The sequence below is a fragment of the Balaenoptera physalus genome (assembly GCF_965194825.1).
Source record: "Balaenoptera physalus genome assembly, chromosome: 10".
Classification (NCBI taxonomy): domain Eukaryota; kingdom Metazoa; phylum Chordata; class Mammalia; order Artiodactyla; family Balaenopteridae; genus Balaenoptera; species Balaenoptera physalus.
This window is the reverse complement of record NC_138889.1, coordinates 13723991-13742545: the sequence shown is the minus strand read 5'-3', so window position 1 is coordinate 13742545 and position 18555 is coordinate 13723991. Positions and strand designations below refer to the sequence as shown.

General features: G+C 44.3%; 1 protein-coding gene across 1 annotated transcript in view; it reads right to left on the bottom strand.

The window, feature by feature from the left end:
* Positions 1–5870: 5870 nt before the first annotated feature.
* Positions 5871–18555, bottom strand: part of TRIM29 (tripartite motif containing 29) — a 63289-nt gene continuing 50604 nt past the window's right edge. The window contains exon 10 of the transcript XR_014268092.1: positions 5871–6339. The gene's annotated coding sequence lies outside the window, so the exon portion shown is untranslated. The remainder of the gene's footprint in view (positions 6340–18555) is intronic.

Genomic DNA, 18555 nt, shown 5'->3' with positions numbered 1-18555 from the left:
ATAAATATTTCTTGAACGATTTATTGGAACAAATATATGTATTAGCTTTCTATTGCAATGTAGGGTCTTTTTTCTGATGCCAAATGTGTGTTTTCCCACACCACAACCAATGCTGCAGTTCTGACACCAAGATTGTCCTACAGTTCAGTCCTGTTCTGACACTAACTAGCCGGAGTTAGCATCAGACCCCGCAGTTCTAAGGGTGTAGCTGCACAAGACTGCCCCCACTTCAGATTCCAATCACGAGTCCTGGGGGCCACCCGTACTTCCGACTGCCTGGCTATAAATCAGGAGTTCTCCCAACCTCCTCTCAGGTGCGATAATTCCATAGAATGACTTGTAGAACTCAGAAAAACATTTTATTTATGTTTACCTATTTATTATAAAGGACACAACTCAGGAACAGCCAAATGGAAGAGATGCATAGGGAACGTTATGGGGGGAGAGGTGGTTTGGCAGGGCTTCCATGCCTCCTGAGGTGTGCCAACTTCCAAGCACATCACTATATTCACCAACCTAGATGCTCTCCAAACCCTATGGATTATAGGTTTTGATGGAGACTTCATTATCTAGGAGCTATTGATGAAATCATTGGGTATTGGTGATTGAGTTTAATTACCAGCCCCTCTCTCCTCCCTGGAGGTTATCAGGATGGAACTGAAAGTTCTAATCTGATGATACAGACTGGGTATTTCTGGCCACCTACCCTCACCCTGAAGCTATCTGTCCCCCTCGCCACCCCACATCCAACCCAGCTAGAGTCATTCAATTAGCACGCAAAAGACACTCATCACTCAGGAGATACCCTGGCTTTTAGGAACACTTTGCTAGGAACCTGGGACAAAGATCAGATATGTATTTTTATTATACCACAGGCAACTTGCAGCAACATCACCCTGCAGTCCTTAGAGGGAGGACCAAGTGTGGGCTGAGCTTGGGTTTCTCCAAGATCCCCCCAAGGCACATCTGTGGGCCACTCCGCAGACCCCAGGCTTCCTTCGAATGGGCTGTTTTCTGGCCAGCTCCATCCTGCACAGCACCTTGGTAAGCAGGCCCTTAGAGAAAGACCTGGAGAGATAGAAAGGAGGACAAAGATACTCTCCCATCTTCCCTGAGCCCCTTCATCGAGGATGTAAACATCTGTTCCCCTCCCTTTTCCAGGATGAATTTTTGTGTCTCGAAAGCAGGACCCACACCCCCTAGTTGCAGTTTTTCCAGGAGCTCACTTTTTTTTAGGGGTACGGAGGGGCTGCTCCCCTTTTATTAGCAACAGGTTTCTCTAAACAGAGTGTAGCGCCCTCCTCTCGACAGCTGTCCGACCCCTGGGCTGCATCCTTTCAAGTATCCTCTCATCAGAAGAAGAGCTCAAGAAATGCATGATGAGAACCTCTCTCCATCCTCCTCCTACCCAAACAGGCAAACATCCCATCTCCCCAGAGGGTGGAGAGACCAGAACAAGCCTCTGGGAGCATATGGACAGAGAGATGAAAACAAATGTGGCCTTTGGCGATTTTCCTCTCTGGATTTTATAAACCAGCACAGTTTCTGAGTGAAGTCAGATCCACGTGGTCCTGATTCATTTGTACATTGGGAAAGGGTTTGTGCGTAAGAGAGATAGAGATCCCAGGGCCCCCTTTTAGTTGACTTAACAAATCCCTTTCAAGCTTTTATTTTTTCATTATGAAGGAGAAGTTTCTTGTTCCCAAACCACACACATATGTACATGCACGTATACATACACCCCGCTGGTTTCAATACCTCTGCAAGCCCTGAAGACTAAAATATCCCCATGAATCAAGAGTTAGGGAACACTTTTCCATCTTCTCCATTTAGCATCTGCTGGGAAATGGCCCAAAAAGGAGTCTAGGAAGAATTTGCCAGAACCAGGAGGACAGGGACAAAGTGCCCCTCCTGCCCTAGGAAGCCAGCAGCCTCCTCTTTCAGCGGTGGCTCCAGGCCTACCTCTTGAGTTTGGGTTTAATTTTGGTTTCGGTGGGAGGGCCCTGGGCTAAGAATATAGATCCAAAGGAGGTGGGGGAGCTCTGAGACAGGTTTCCCATCCTCTCTTCTGGGCAGAACCTTCCAGAGGCATCCACAGCAGCGTTTCACGTGCAATGCCAGACACAGCATGAGGTAGATGGAGAAGAAATGGGGTCCAGAGAGCTCAGCTGTGGCTCCAACTCCCCAGTTACTGGCTGTGTGACTGTGGTCAAGTCACTTAACCAATGAGCTTCATTCCCTTGCCTGTACAATGAGTATAGTGGAATCTGATACCTTACTGGAACAAATGGGAATGGATTGAAAATGCTTTTAACCTGCCAGCTCCTATGCAAAGGTGAGATATAGCGGAACCTCTCTTGGATGGTGTCAGTAACCGTCCTATTTGCAAATGTCTTCAGGAAAAAGAATCCTGCCGCTCTCCCCAGGAACAGCTGCCCTTGTCTCACAGCTGCTTGCGAAGTCCTTCCTTACATCCACCTGCATTCTTTCTGAAACAGCTACAGTTTAAGTTGTAAGTGGACCTGAGCTTGGTGAGGTGGAGGAAGGCAGGATTCTGGGAGCGCCCCCATTGCCCAAAAAGTCACAGGGTGGAGCCAGACGGCCAGAAGTGTCTCTCCAGTTTCCTCATCAGAAGGAAGGTCACCTGAGCAGCTTTGACTGTTTTTCAAATCAATGGATGTGAAAATCCACCCAGAACATGGGTTATGAAATGTGTCATTTTTACCTGTGAAATTTGCACCCACTGACCTCATATCCTCCCTGAAGATGGGGAACTTTCTCACCTCCTTCCTCCAATTTAATGTGCATCTGATATGCTGGCAGACCTCAGACCCATCTGCACCTCTTGGAGCCATTTCCTTCCACTTAAGAGTAAATGATGGTTCCAGGGAGCTGGGCTGATGGGAACAGCACTCACCCCAGGGAGGGGGTGGGGTCGTGCTCCTTCTCTCTCGTCCTTTCAGGACCTCACCTAGCACACACAGAGGCTCCAGCGCTCCGAGATTTGCAGCCTGCCTCCGTACGCACCCACAGTTCAATCATGCCACCCTGCCTATGAGCATCAAAATGGATTTTCTCTCCTATTGACTCCCTTAACTGAGCTGATGGCGACCCTCCCTCAGGGCCCCGTGGGTAAGAGTGCTGGAGAATGTTGACCCCCTCGCCTCTGTGCCCCTTTCCCCTCCTCCCCTACGTCTCTCTGAAGCAGAGGTGCCCAGGTGGACACATTCCTCGGATGTGCCCAGGGCTGAGAAAGAGGAAAGAGTAGGCTGAGTGACAGGAGGTAGGCTGCGTGGTCCCCACGGGCTGTCCCTCTCCTGGCAGCTCCGTCTCAGTTCCATTAACCTTGCTCTGCATGCGCTACGTTAATGGACTGGGAAAGACAGAGCCTGACCAGAGGAAGGGTCTGCTACTTGTGGCCAATCTCAGCATTGGCACGGGTGCTCGGAGGGCTGCCTAGTGGCCTGTGTCCCCAGCTGCCTGACTTCAGAAAGAAGGGAGCAACTCCCACCCCTGTCCCCCACCCCCCAGGGCTATACGATGGGCAGCTGAGATGCTGACGGGTCTGGAAGGCAGGATGGTAAGCTGGGGGACTGGAGTCAGGATAGAATGGGCTGGGGCTTGGCCTCAGGCTGTCCCCTGTTTAGAACCACATGACCTGTTTGAACATGGGGGTGGGCACCGGACGAGGGCAACCAGTTCATAGGCTGACCAGAGGCCTGTGAAATGGCCAGGTACAGAAAGCAATTAGCTCAACCAATCAATCTCTCTCTCTTTTTGGAAAAGGAAAGAATAAAGCCATTGGCAGGCACAGGAGAAGTAAGAAGCCACAGAAGAGAAGGCAGATGAGTCCTGTTGGTGGTAGAGTCTGGAGGGAAGAGCTACAAATGCTGGCTGCTGTGGGTCCTGGGAGAACCGCATCCTGAGAGCTACCTTGGACCCCCACCTCACCCCATCTTCCTGTCTAAGCCCCATGCCACAGCTTCTGTCTTGAGATGCAATCATGAATATCCTTGCAATAAATCTCCATGTTCTGGACAGGCTCCTGAGAAGCTAGGGAAACAGCACAGTGTGTCCTAAACTTACCTGATTAAAAATCACACAGGCGGTTTGTTAAACCTACAGACCCCTGGGTTCCTTCCCAGACCACTGAATCTGTATCTCCAGGGTGGGCCAGGATGCACTTTTTACAAACACCCAGGGTGGACTTATGGCAAGTTAAGGAGACACTGGTTTACTCCCATCCTCCTTGTTTCTTCTGTGTGAGTCAGGTGAATTGAATAAGCAGCACCACATTGCTTAAAAAAAAGAGGGAAAATGCCCATTTTGGGGGTATAGCCAGGCAAAAAAGGAAGTTACACAAATTTCTTATCCCCTCCATTCATCCCAGCCCCAAGGTAAGATATTCTAACAGTTGGAACAGTTTCCCTCAGGATAGATATGATATCAGTGACACTTCCAAGACCTTGAATTAGCTGCTGCTGGGCTATCATCTTCAGTGGTAGAAACCACTGCATTAACCCTGGTTGTTCCCAGATATTCATTTTTCTCTTCTTCTGTGGTAATAAAAGTTTTAGCTGGACACATAGCAGCCCAAAATAAAGAATGTATTTTCCAGCTTCCCTTGCAGCTAGATGTGGCCATGTGACTAAGTTGTGGCCAATGGGATGCGAGCAAAAGTAATGTACACAACTTATGGATCAGGGCTTATGGAAAAGGCGTGTGCCCTTTCTGCCCCCCTTTTCCCTTTCTATACTCGTTGGAATGCAGAGCTGGTGGTGAGACATCTTGGACCACACCAACAAGGTTTCTCCAGAGAAACAGAACCAATAGGATGTGTGTGGTGTGTGTATGTGTGTGATATGTATATATTATATATTTATTTTATATATTTACATACTCACCCTTATATATACAGAGATATAAGGAATTGACACACTATTATGGATGTTGACAAGTCTGAAGATCTGCAGTTGGCAAGCTGGAGACCCAGGAGAGCTGATGGTACAGTTCCAGTTCGAATCTGAAGGCCTGAGAACTAGGAGAGCCAATGGTGTAATTCTGGTCCAAAGGCCAGCAAGTTCAAGGCCCAGTTCAAGTCTGAAGGTAGGAAAAGACCAATGTTCCAGCTTGAAGGCAGTCAGGCAGGAGGAATTCGCTCTTATTTGGAGGAGGGTCAGCCCTTTTGTTCTAGTCAAACCTTCAACTGGTTGGATGAAGCCCACACACATTTGGGAGAGCAATCGGCTTTACTCGGTCTACCGATTTAAATGCTAAACTCATGCAAAAGCACTGCCACAGAAACACCGAGAATATTGTTGACCGAATATCTGGGCACCCCATGGCCCAGTCAGGTTGACACATAAAATTAACCATCATGAAGGGCAACTTCAGCGATGCCAGAGCAACAAGGTAGAGGGGCCTGGGTTCCTATACCATGGAGCTACTATTCCAGCCCAGTTGCAGAGAGAGAAATAAACTATTTTGTATAAGCCACTATTATTTTGGATTTTGTTATAGCATTACTGCAGCTGAATCCATATCTTAACTGGAGGGTTTTAGTGCAATTTCCAACCAGGGATATGTTCAGCACAGTTGTCCCACTTTATGGCAAGGCTCAGCCCCAGCCCTCTAGAAGGTTCCCACATATCCCTTCTGTCCATGAGGGCAGGTCCTGCACCTCACAGGTCCTTGTTCTGAGGGGCAGGACATCAGAAGCAGGTGCTGGACTCCACTGGCTTAGGCGGTGGTATCCTAGCATACGCCACACCCAGAGTGCATTTTTTAAAAAGTCCTTTCCTCTATTCAACAACGTTATTTTCAGTGATAATCATGAAATAAACAAATAATAATCATGGCCAGAAAAGAAACACAGTGAAAATGGTCTTTTATTAAACCTCATATATATAAGCATGCCAATAAAAAAATAAAAAATAATATTTCAGGTAAATAATTTTCTAATGATTAATAAATGAATTTTAATAAAACCCAAGCATTTTGCAAATGGCACAATTTAGGCAATATTAAATTGCACCAATGATATTATATTTTCTCTCTTGGGATCATTCTTTAGCGTAAAACAATTAGTACTTTTTAAAGAATAATAAATTTTAATTTTAAAGATATTATTTAAATTAAGCAAAATATTTCACATGTGAACTAAAATTTGCACTCAGCCAAACAAAAATATTACAATTCATGACTTGCACTTTGTTTCATTGTTTTAAATTTTAAACACAAATAAAAATTCCAAGTGGTCACATAAAACAACAAAACTGAAATAACTCAAGATGTGGGCTCTTCTGTAAAATCGCTGTGCTGTCACTGTTGATTGAGTGTCTACTGTTTAAATGCAGGAATATGTCATACCCCAGGGGTTGGAGACAAACTCCACCTGAAGCAAACTCAATCCCAAACAATTATGAACTGACTTGTAAAACTGAGTCCACGTGTGTCAAGAGGCGACTGAACACTAGAAATTCTCCAAATTAACTTCCACGTGCATACAATGTTTATTAAAGAATAAGTCATAAAATTGTGCTAATTTGAAGCTTACATTTATTTATTTATTTATTTAGATATAATTGACATATAACAGAGTATTAGTTTTAGGTGTACAACATAATGAATTGATGTATATATGTGTGTATATATATATATATATATATATATATATTGTGAAATGATTAGCAGAATAAGTTGAATTAACATCCATCACCATACATAGTTGTAAATTTTTTTCTTGTTGGGGAAATTTTAAGATCTACTCTCTTAGCAACTTTCAAATATGCAATACAGTATTGTTAATTATGGACACCATGTACATTGTACATTACATCCCCAGATTTATTTATCTTATATCTGAAAGTTCGTACTTTTTGACCACCTTCACCCATTTTGTCCACCCCCCCAAACCCAAGACTCTGATAGTCACCAGTCTGTTCTCTATTTCTATGAGTTCCTTTTTTTCAGATTCCATTTATAAGTAAGATCATACAGTATTTCTCTTTTTCTGTCTGACTTATTTCACTTAACATAATGCTCTCAAGATCCATTCATGTTGTAGCAAATGGCAGGATTTCTTTCCTTTTGTAATGGCTGAATAATATATATATGAATAATACATGTTTATACTTTTTAAATTCAATCATCCATCAATGAACACTTGTTTCCATGTCTAGCTGTTGTAAATAATGCTGCAATGAACATAGGAGTGCAGATATCTTCTTGAGATAGTGATTTCACTTCCATCAGATAAACACCCAAATATGGAATTGCTGTATCATGTGGTAGCTCTATTTTTAATTTTTTAAGGAACCTCCATACTGTTTTATATTCCCACCCACAATGCACAAGGGCTTCCTTTACTCCACATCCTCACCAACACTTGTTATTTCTTGTCTTTTTAATAATGGCCATTCTAACAGCTGTGAGGTGATATCTCATTGTGGTTTTGATTTGCATTTCCCTGATGATTAGTGACGTTGAGCACTTTACATGTACCTGTTGGCCGTTTGAATGTCTTCTTTGGAAAACTGTCTATTCGGATCCTCTGCCCATTTTTTAATCAGATTTTTTTTTTTTTTTTTTTTTTTTGCTATTGAGTTGTAAGAGTTCTTTACATATTTTGGGTATTAACTGCTTATCAGATATATAGTTTGCAAATATTTTCTCCCATTCCATAGTTGCCTTTTCATTTTGTTGATGATTCCCTTTGCTGTGCAGAAGCTTTTCAGTTTGGTGTAGTCCCACTTGTTTATTTTTGCTTTTGTTGCCTTTGTTTTTGGTGTCAAACCCCCAAAATCATTGCCAAGACCTATGTCAAAGAGCTTACCCCATATGTTTTTTCCTAAGAGTTTTATGGTCTCAGATCTTATGTTCAAGTCTTCATGGTCTCAGATCTTAGGTTCAAGTCTTTAACCCATTTTGAGTTAAATTTTGTGTATGGTTTAAGAGAGTGCCCCAGCTTCATTCTTTTACATATGACTATCCAGTTTCCCCAACACCATTTACTGAAGAGACTATCCTTTCCCCATTGTATATTCTTGGCTTTTTTGTCATAAATTAATTGACCATATACACGTGGGTTTATTTCTGGGCTCTTTATAATGTTCCATTGATCTATATGTCTGATTTTATGCCAATACCATACTGTTTTGACTATAGCATTGTAATATAGTTTGAAATCAGAAAGCATGATGCCTCTAGCTTTGTTCTTCTTTCTCAAGATCGCTTTGGCTACTCTGAGGCTTACATATACATTATTAACACTCAAAAGTAACTGTTGAAATTATTTAGAACTTAGGCCAACAGGAGACTTTCCAGGGAGTATTTTATCACCAATGTTTAGAATTTCCACTGCATGATGGTACTAGAAAGCTGACTGATTTTTAATCGGTGTTGGTGTTTCTAAATTCTCTGCAGACAGCATGCATCCTATTGCTGGCATCTGGGATGACCGCTACCACTGCCCCACCCTACCACACCACAGTTTTTTGCCCTTTAATCCCCTCATTAGATGCGAGGGCCTAACTATTTTTGGCTCAGCTGCTTTATCTTCCTCTGGAAGACAAAGTTTGGGCACACAAGGAGCCAAAACACTCTAATTTTCAGGTCTTGCCAACCAAAACACATGTGTTATTTGTACTTTGTTTTAAATGGTAATACTCGCATTATAGGTATGAGCTGATGGTTACTTGCCCTTCTTTATTAGCCAAGGTGAATAACCACAGCAACGTGCATTAGAAATGATGGTATACACACTGGCAGGAGCTTGAGTGAGTTTTTGTTAGAAATCAAAAGAGCCTTGGGAGGGCAAGAGCCTTGATTTGGGCTGAGGAGCCCAAAGTGGTGGGTGAGGAGCAGTGGAGACACACAGAAGGGCTGGTGGCTGAGGGTGGGGAAGGGGGCTTTAATGGGACATGGCACCCAGGAGGCAAGTGGGACAAGCAAGCAGTTCAGTGTCAAGGAAGCCAGCCATTGTCAATAACAAAAGCTACTGTTTAGCTTTTTTTTTTCAATGTTTCTCTTTTTATGTCCCCAACAACTCTTCAAGATGAGCTCAGGAATTAATTAATATTTGTCTAAGGTCTCTCAGCTAGAGAGGTGCGATTTGAACTCATGGCCTTGCCACTTCACCACGGGGCCTCCAACACCAGCTCCTATGCTACCCTGTAGTCCAGCCCGGCCACTGGGACTCAGAGGTGGCCTCCAGGGGCCGGGCACTGTGACTGGGTCATGGAAAGAGTGAGACTGGCATGACTCCGTGTGCCATGCCAAGCATGAGATTTGAACACATGCCACAGCAAGTGCCTGGTTCTCAGATCTGAGGGGCAGGCTAGGGCCTTATTGGCAGCCAGCATAACTTGAAGCAGAATCCCTGGGCACCAAGGTGGAACTATTAATTCCCTCCAGCTGGGGTCAGGATACATCTGAGAGGGGGCCGTGTCAGGACTTGGAGGGACGCTGAGGTCTGGAGCCAGACCCGTCCAGGCCGCACTGGGTCTCTCCTCTCAAGAACACTGTTGAGAGCACTGAACCGCATGGAGTTCCAGGTGAGGCCCCAGATTTGACAACCACGTGGCCTCTTAAGAAGCCCCTCCTCCCGAGAGTCAGACCTGGGTGAGAATAGGAGGAGGGACATCTTCCCAGTGAATTTCAAATCACAGAACAACTTTTGGATTGATTTTTTTGAAGACTGAGAAGGCCAAATGCCTGTATTTCTTTGTTTCTGGCAACGAGGACCTAAAACGACTCAGGAATCTTTCACCATCGGCATCCTTATCAATGGCACCAGTGTTCTACTTATTCAACAATTACCTGTTGAGGGCCTGTTATGTGCCCGGCACTGTTCTGGGCATGGACAATTCGAAGTGAACAAAACAGAAACTCTTGCCTTGGTAGAGCTCAGTGCTAATGGGGGAGAGAGTTCATAAACAAACAGGAAAATATGGGAGTGAAAAGTGCTATGGAGAAACCTAAGTCAGCTAAGAAGGTGGATGGCACCAGGGGCGCTGTTTCGATGGGGGGTCAGGGCAGGTCTCTGTAAGGAGGGAACTAGGAGCCAAGCACCCCATTTCCTACCTCCCCAGCTCAGGTGTCAGGCCAGATCTGAGCATCCATCACTCGGAGTGATGAGCAAAAAGGCCCGTCTCCTGGTTTAGAGGCACAGTGCGGGGACACAGGGACAGTGAAGAGACAGCCACTGCCTTCAGGGGGATGGGGTAAGCACACTGGCAAGGGCACGAGGCGTGCGCACAGAAGCAGGACAACAAAGGACAGTCAGCACGAAGCGCACTGACCATCTGTCAGGCAGGCTGCTGGGGCCGGAGGGAGCAGCAGTGGTCTCTACGGCAGTTCTATCACAAGTACATCCTGAGTGTCCCAGGCCTCCCCAGCTGGCAGGGGAAAAGCTGGTCCCACTAACCTTTGTGCCTAAACCTTGTTGCTGCAAGTGCCCAGCTGTGTGGTGGCAAGAAGTCCAGTCTTTTAGGGAGTAACTTCTCCTGTCTATTCCTGAGATGCTTCAGGGAGGTCCCAGGTGACACAAAGCCTCCCTGCCCTGTTGTTTACTCCCACCAACCAAGTCCCAGGCCCAACAGCATCCCTGATGTATCACTTCTAGGACCTCATTGTACTGCCAGTATTTTGCCACTGCCAGGTCCATGACTCTATAGTGAAGCCCAAAGTCAGTGACTGGGAAGGATGCCTATGATTTTGTCACCACTGGTATTGTCGCTCTTGCAAAGTAAAAGGGAAATGCTCAGAGCGCAGAGAGTGAATAAAAGGCTGGTACCTGAAATGCGATTCAGTTGGTCAACAGCTCTTCTCCTCCCCTGGACAGGCTGGGGGTGGGCCTCCACCATGGCCAGAGCTTCCACAGTCCAGGCTCCAATGAACCACCCCCTGCTTCTACCCCAAGGGCAACTCTGACTTTGCAACCAAGGAGAATGCTTCACCTCACGCAGACAAGGGTGGCACACAGCAAAGAGTCTGGATTAGCCACATGTTCCAGATTTTTCAGTTCACAGGCACACAAAGCCCCTTTATCTCAAACCACACAAGTCACCAAGGGGCTGGGACAGGAAGATGGGGTGCAAACACTCCCCTATGAAGAGTGCAGTCAGTGACTGGGCCAGGTTTCCTATTCCAGACACTTTTCTCACTTAGGTGAGTGCATTTTGTGTGCCCTCGTCATTCTCCCATGTTATCTGCTTTCCTTTGGCTCTCATCCCACCCACTGCTCCCTCCAGCTCCCCCTCCATCAGACGTGTCTATGCCCCAACAGTAGACAAGGTTTGTCTTTTAATTCCAGACAGCTCCCTGTTCCTCATGCAAATCAGCGTACACACTGGGAGAGGTACTGCCCAACAACTCCAATTGGCAGAAACACCTGACCCTAATATGAGGGATGGTGGGACTGAGTCCTAGCTTATACCAAGATGCGCAGAATGTCCTGTGGCACATAATGTGCACTTAGCTTGCAAAGGTGGAGAAAGTGTCAACATCTTGAAAAATAAAATATCTTTAGAAGCAATAGATTCAATATACTCTGGTACATACACGCAGTACTATGCAACTGTAAAAAAAAAAAAGAGGAAGTCACTGTGAAGTGATATGGAATGATTTCCAGATGTTATTAAGTGAAAAAGGCAAAGTACGAAAGAGCATAGATGGCATACTATCTTTTGTGTAAGAAATAAGGGAAGATAAGAGAATGTACCTATATCAGCTTGCGATTACAAATAGAAACACAGGAAAGATAAAGCAGAAAATAATGACAGGTATCTACAAGGAGTAGGAAGAAATGGTGCTTTAGACTGGAATATTTGTATGCCCCCAGAATTCATATGTTGAAACCCAATGTGATGGTGCTGGGAAGTAAGGCCTTTGGGTAATTAGGTCACGAGGGTGGAGCCCTCATGATTGGGATCAGTGCCCTTATAATAGAGGCCCCAGAGAGCTCCCTCGTCCCTCTGTTATGTGAGGACACAAGAAAAAAGATTGCAGTCTATGAACCAGGAAGTGGGTTCTCTCCAGACATCAAACTCTGCCAGGGCACTGGGATTTCCCAGCCTCCAGAACTGTGAGAAATAAATTTCTGTTGTTTATAAGCCACACAGTCTATGGTGCTTTGTTATGGGAGCCCAAACAGACTGGGATGGAAATTGGTACCCAGATGTGCGGGTGCTGCTGTAACTTTTAAATGTTGACGTGGGTTTGGAACTGGGTAAAGGGTAGAGGCTGTGAGAGTTTGAAGCGCATGCTGAAAAAAGCCTGCATTGCCGTAAATGGACCATTAGAGACTCATTCTGGCAGGAGCTCAGAAAGAAAAGAGGAGAGCTATAGAGAAAGCCTCAGTCTTCTAGAGAATACCCAAGTAACCCTGAGCAGAGTGTTGGTAGAAACACGGACGGTAAAGGTCATTCTCATGAGGTCCCGGAAGGAAATGAGGAGCATGTTCTTGCACAATAGAGGAAAAGAGATCCTTGTTATAAAGTGGCAAAGAACTTGACTGAATTGTGTTCTGTGGAAGGTAGAACTTGTGAGCGATGAAATTGGATATCTGGCTGAGGCAATATCTAAGCAAAGTGTTGAAGGAACAACCTGGTTCCTCGTTACCGCTTACCGTGAGATATAAGAAAAGAGCAATTATTATCTATATTATTTATACACATACACACACAAATGGGACATTATTCAGACATAAAAAAAGAAGGAAATCCTGCTATTTGCAACATGAATAGACCTTGAGGGCATTATGCAAAGTGAAATAAGTCAGACAGAGAAAAACAAGTACTGTATGATCTCACTTACATATGGATTCTTAAAAAACAGAAACAAAACAAAAACCAAACCCACAGATACCAAGAACAGATTGGTGGCTGCCAGAGGTACAAACTTCCAGTTATAAGTCCTGGGGATGTTACATACATATGTATGTATGGGAAGTGACTATAGTTGATAATACTGTAGTGCACATTTGAAAGTGGCTAAGACAATAGATCTTAAAAGTTCTCGTCACAAGAAAAAAACATTGTACCTATATGTGGCGATGGATGTTAACTAAACTTATTTTGGTAATCGTTTCACAATATATACATATAGCAAATTATTATGTTATACACCTAAAACTAATACACTGTTATATGTCAATTATACCTCAATTAAAAAAAGAAAGAAAAAAGACAACCGTTTGTTAATCAAAATGTAAGCAGAATTTAAAGATGTGTACTATTCTCAGCCTATCCATACTGAAAAGAATGAGAAAGCCTGTTAGGGAGAGAACACTAAGAAGGTGGTCAAATGACCATTTGATAAGGAGATTAGTCAGCTCAGGATAGTGGAAGAATGAACCCCTTAACCTCCAGGGTGATTTAGGCCCTGGTACAGCTCAGCCTTGGTGGCCGCACTTCTTGGAGGGCACTAGATACAGACTTTAGCGGATTCCCTACAGGACCATCTGGGGCCTACACACTGAGTACACGAACCATGGGGGCATGGCTTCCCCACCTAGATTTCTAAGGTTACCTGGCAGAGCCATAGGTTCAGAACCCCACCCCAGGAGAGCCACTGCTTGGGACCCCAGCCTGCAGGAGCAGGGTCCAGACAGAGAACCACTGCAGGGACAAGGTCCCTGCAGAGACCCCCCACAAGGGCAATGCCCAGTGGAACGGTGGGGCAGGGCTACCCAGAACATTAGGTGCTAAACCCCTGTCCAGCAAAGCTGCAGAGGCAGAACCCCTGCTCCAGTGTGTGCGGTAGAATGTTCTCATGCCTTAAGGGCTAATGGGGTTTTCCCTGTTGGGTCTTGGACTTGCTCAGGGCCAGTCACTCCTTCCTTCTTTCCTATCTCTCCCTTTTGGGATGGGAATATCTGTCTTGTCCCACCATTGTATTTTGGAAGGATATAACCTGTTCGAGTTCACAGGTTCACAGCTGGAGAGCAATTTGCCTCAGGATGAATCGTACCTCGAGTCTCACCCATACCTGACTTAGATGATACTTAGGTGAGACTTTGGACTCAGACTTTACAGTTGATACTGGAAGGAGTTAAGACTTTGGGGGCTGTTGGGATGGAATGAATGTATTTTGCATGTGAGAAGGAAATGAATTTGGGAGGGTCAAGGGTAAATTGGCATACACTGAATATTTGTGTCCCCTCAAATTCATATGTTGAAATCTAATCTCTAACGGAGTAGTATTTGGAAGTGGAGGGTCTCTGGGGGGTAATTAGGTCGTGAGGGTGGAGCCCTCATGAATGGGGTTAGTACCCTTATAACAGGCCCTACAGAGCTCACTTTTCCCCTTCTGCCATGTGACATTACACCCAAAGGAAAGCTGTCTGTGAACCAGGAAGCAGGCCCTCAGCAGACACTGAATCTGCCAGGGCCTTGATCTTTGACTTCTAGCCTCCAGAATTGTGAGAAATAAATTTCTATTGTTTATAAGCCACTCAGCCTACGGTATTTTGTTATAGTAACCTGAACAGACAGGGACACATGGGGTGGAAGGGATATGTGAAGAAGTGGTATTCTCTGAGTGTATCTTTTTAAAATAATTTTGACTTTTGTAAGCAAGTCAATAGTCTATAAATTCTAAAAACAAATTAAATTGGTAAGACTAGAGACAGAGAAAAGATGGAAAGCAAACTGAAACAAATGAAACTATATATTTCAAGTGAGGATTATAACCACACAGAAGTGGGGGAGGGAAAGAACTAATCCAAGTGACTTAGGAAAGTAGTATTTGACCACATACCCTCAGTCTGGGGCAAGATAAGGAGTGTATATGTGTATGCGTCTATTGGGGTGGGGTAGGGGGGAAGAAGTGCAGACAAATCCTGAATTCTTTAGAGAAGATTTGTTTATTGTAGTGGAATGAACTGCAGGGTTCTTACTGAGGGAAAAGGGATGTGCAAATACGGAAGGGGTAAGGTAAGAACCCCGTGGAAATAGACTTGAATTGGAAGTATTGGTGTGAACTCATGATTTCTAAAGTATGTACGTATTTGAATGTTCACATGCACATGTATAATCTAGGTATGTGTGTGCAGATGCATTTGTATATGCATACATGTGTATGTGCATTTGTATACACATGCATGTATTTCCTAGTTCAACCACTGAAATATCCAAGAAGCAAAGATACCCCTGTAGCAATGAGCACACCTAGCCCCCTGATCTTGGTCTCTAATACCATTTTCCACTAAAAGGAACCAGGACTCCCCAAAGAAGTGGTTGATTCCAGGATGAGGGCAGAGTAGCTACAAGACAAGCCTGGAACATCTTATGCCACAAAGTAAAGGATTGCTCCAATAATAATAATGATAATAATAACGGGGCATGTCACAGAACAGAGGAACCACATTGAAGAGGTTCCCACTGGCCCAATCTGGGATAATTTGAACAACAAAATAATGAGCTAGAATAATGGATTATAAACCACTGAAAAAATAGGAATTTATGAGCCCATATCAAAAATATATATTTAGATAGGTAGATAGATGATAGATAGATAAACAGATATGAAAGGAGGGCTTTTGCTTAGTAGAATGCTGAGGGCAAACTGGTAAATGCTGGAGTCAGGAGATTAGCATCATGGTAAAGATTGGGTCAGTCAAGAATCATCAATGGATATTAAATCTAGAAGAAAATTTTGATGACAAATGGTAAGCTGTCTCCCCACAAACTGCTTACTAGTTGCAGTGGAGAGGGGAAATGGTAATTAACAATGGAGAAAGCAGGTAACACCTTGACTGGACAAACAAAATTAAGATCACCTGCGAGGGACAGATGGACATTACATGCCTCCAGATGTGATACCCCAAGAAGTATACATAGTCACCTACATTGTATTGTTACTGAGAATGCATAACCCCACTCTAATCATAAAGAAACGTCACACAAACACAAAATGAGAAACATCCTATTTTTAAAATGGAGCACTGTATTCTTCAAAAATATCAATATCGTATAAGACAAAGGAAAGGCTGTGGGAATGTTTCAGATTAAAGGAGGCTAAAGAGACATGAAATCAAAATGCTATACCTGATCCTAGACTGGATCCTACACTGGAGCAAAAACTTCTCTTATTAGATCAAGTGAAAAAATTATAATATGGCTGATAGTTTAGATAATATAAATCAATCAAGTTGATAACTCTACTGTGGTATGTAAGAGAATATTCCTATTCTTAGGAAATAACACTGAAGTGTTTAGGGATAAAGAGCTCTGATGTATATAACTTATCGCAATGTTCAGAAAAAAATTATGTATAAACATATATAACTGTGTGTATGAGAGAGAAAATACATCATAAAGTAGATGGGGTAAACTGTAAACAATAGGTAAATCTGGGTACAGTGTATATAGATGTTCTTTGTGCGATTTTTAGTTTTGCAACTTTTTGTGAGTTTGCAATTCTTTCCAAATAAAATGCTTAAAAATGCCTTTACATTTGCCTTGCACTTGACCGTTTTCTGGCATGTTCATATGCACTGGTAGTTTTGATCCTCCCAGCAACCCCATGACGTCAGCAGGACAGGCATTGTTATTACATTTCCCATTCTATAAATGAGGAAGTTGAGGCACAAAGATGTTGAGTAACTTACCAGGTATCACATCCCGGACACTCACCTCCAGGTGTCAAGTCTAGGTTTCCCTCTCATAATAACCACATATGCTCTCCCATCTATCAGAATCCACGTGCAATTCCTGCTAGTAATCTCTCCAGGAGGTAATGAGTTCCGTAATTCTATCTCCATGAGTTTATTACTCAGCCTTCAAAACCCAAAGTAAGAGTCAGTTTCGTCCCCGATCCCCTGCCCCAGAGTCCCAGGGGGCTCTCATCTGTTCTCTGCAGCATCGATACATACATTTACTTCAGAACTGATGGCACATCTTGTTATTTCCTATTTGTTTCTGTTTGTCTCCCTAAAGGGCAGGGACCAAGTATGGTTCCTCTGACCCCCGGCCCCAAGCTCTGAGCCTGGCTCCAAATGTTTGATGAATAAATGACTGTGGAGCTGAATGAAACCTCCTCTTATTTGACCGAAACTCACCTCAATCAAGTCTCAAAATGAGCCTTTCATCATGGAATTAGAATTAAGTAGGATTAAAGCTAACACTGTCCTGGCTGGCATACCTCCCTGGCCCCATCCCTTTCTTTCACGGGGTAGCAGATTAAGAGAGGGGACAGGTCATAGGGAAGCAGTGTGGTGTTTTCCCTAATACAATAAAGAATAGCTTCCTATGAATGTAGCTTAGTGGGGAGGTCCCCAATCTGGCCGACATGCAGGAAGCAACAATGTGGCCCGAGTTTAGGGGAGGGAGTAGACAGAGGAGCAGAAGCCTCCTGGGGGTGGGAGTTAGTAGGAAACTACTCCTGAGTCACAGATTCCAAATCAACTCAGGTTCAGCCCTCTAGGGAAATGAGGAATTTGGGTGGAGCGACATTTAACACAGTTCAAGTGACCACCTCCCTCATGTAAGTAGCCCAGAAAATAAGCAACAAAGGGACATTGCACAGCCATCTCGGGAAACCTGATTGATATCTACCTTCCTGATTCATCACGCTCAGGGCACCGGAGGCTATGATCTTTCCAACACAGCTCTGTACAGAGTATGAGAAGATAGAACTTCCAAATAAACCCCTGGATTTGAGACAAGGCTGAAATCTTATTTGAAGGGATTTGCTTCGATTTCATTTTTTTAAATGCATTTTTAATAACAAGCCTATTCAATCAAAAGGCGGCATTAGAGCGCTTGGAACAGCAGTGAGATCTTCCTCAATGTAATTTGGACCCTTTCCTAAACCCACTGCCTTTGATTCTGCCAGCTCAGATCTCTCCTCAGTCGGTAACTCACAAAGCCTTGTCATCAGTGGTGTGGAAGAAATGCAGTTAGGAGTATCCCTAAATACATCTCCGGACTTATCCCTGTAAAGCAGGAGAGTAAGTTCCCATTCACTGGTCACCAATGAGTGACATTATGCATATGCATTTAATGCTATAGGGGGACGGATCCTAGGTCATGTGGGCCCAGCCCCTCTCATAGCGTTGAGACCCACATGGCCAATCCCGATTGGGCCAAATCGGCCTCTCTTTAACTTTGCTCATTGGTACAAATTTGTGACATATTCAATTCACTGTTTTCCTGGAAATACTCCAATCCTAGTAGAGTTTAATCTGATAATCATGTAGACCGTCTCCAGTCCAGCAACAAGGACAGAGTGAGGACCTAATCTAAGGAGACAAGGTCTAAAATTTAAAATATTCGCAACACAGCAGCCAGAAGGATCCTGTAAGAGCCTATAGAGTATACCTCTCCCCTGTCAAACCTCCCCACGCCTTCCCATTGCACCCAGAAAACACCTACAGTGGCTGCAAAGCCCAGGGCGATCAGGCTCCTGGTTCCTTCTTGGACCTCGTCCTCTGCGGTTCTCCCCTTCTTCACCCCGTTCCAGTGATGCAGACTCCCACCCCTGTTCTCCCAGCACACCAGGCCCATGGGCTCTGTGCTTGCTGTTCCCTCTGCCTGGGTCTTCCTCTCCCAA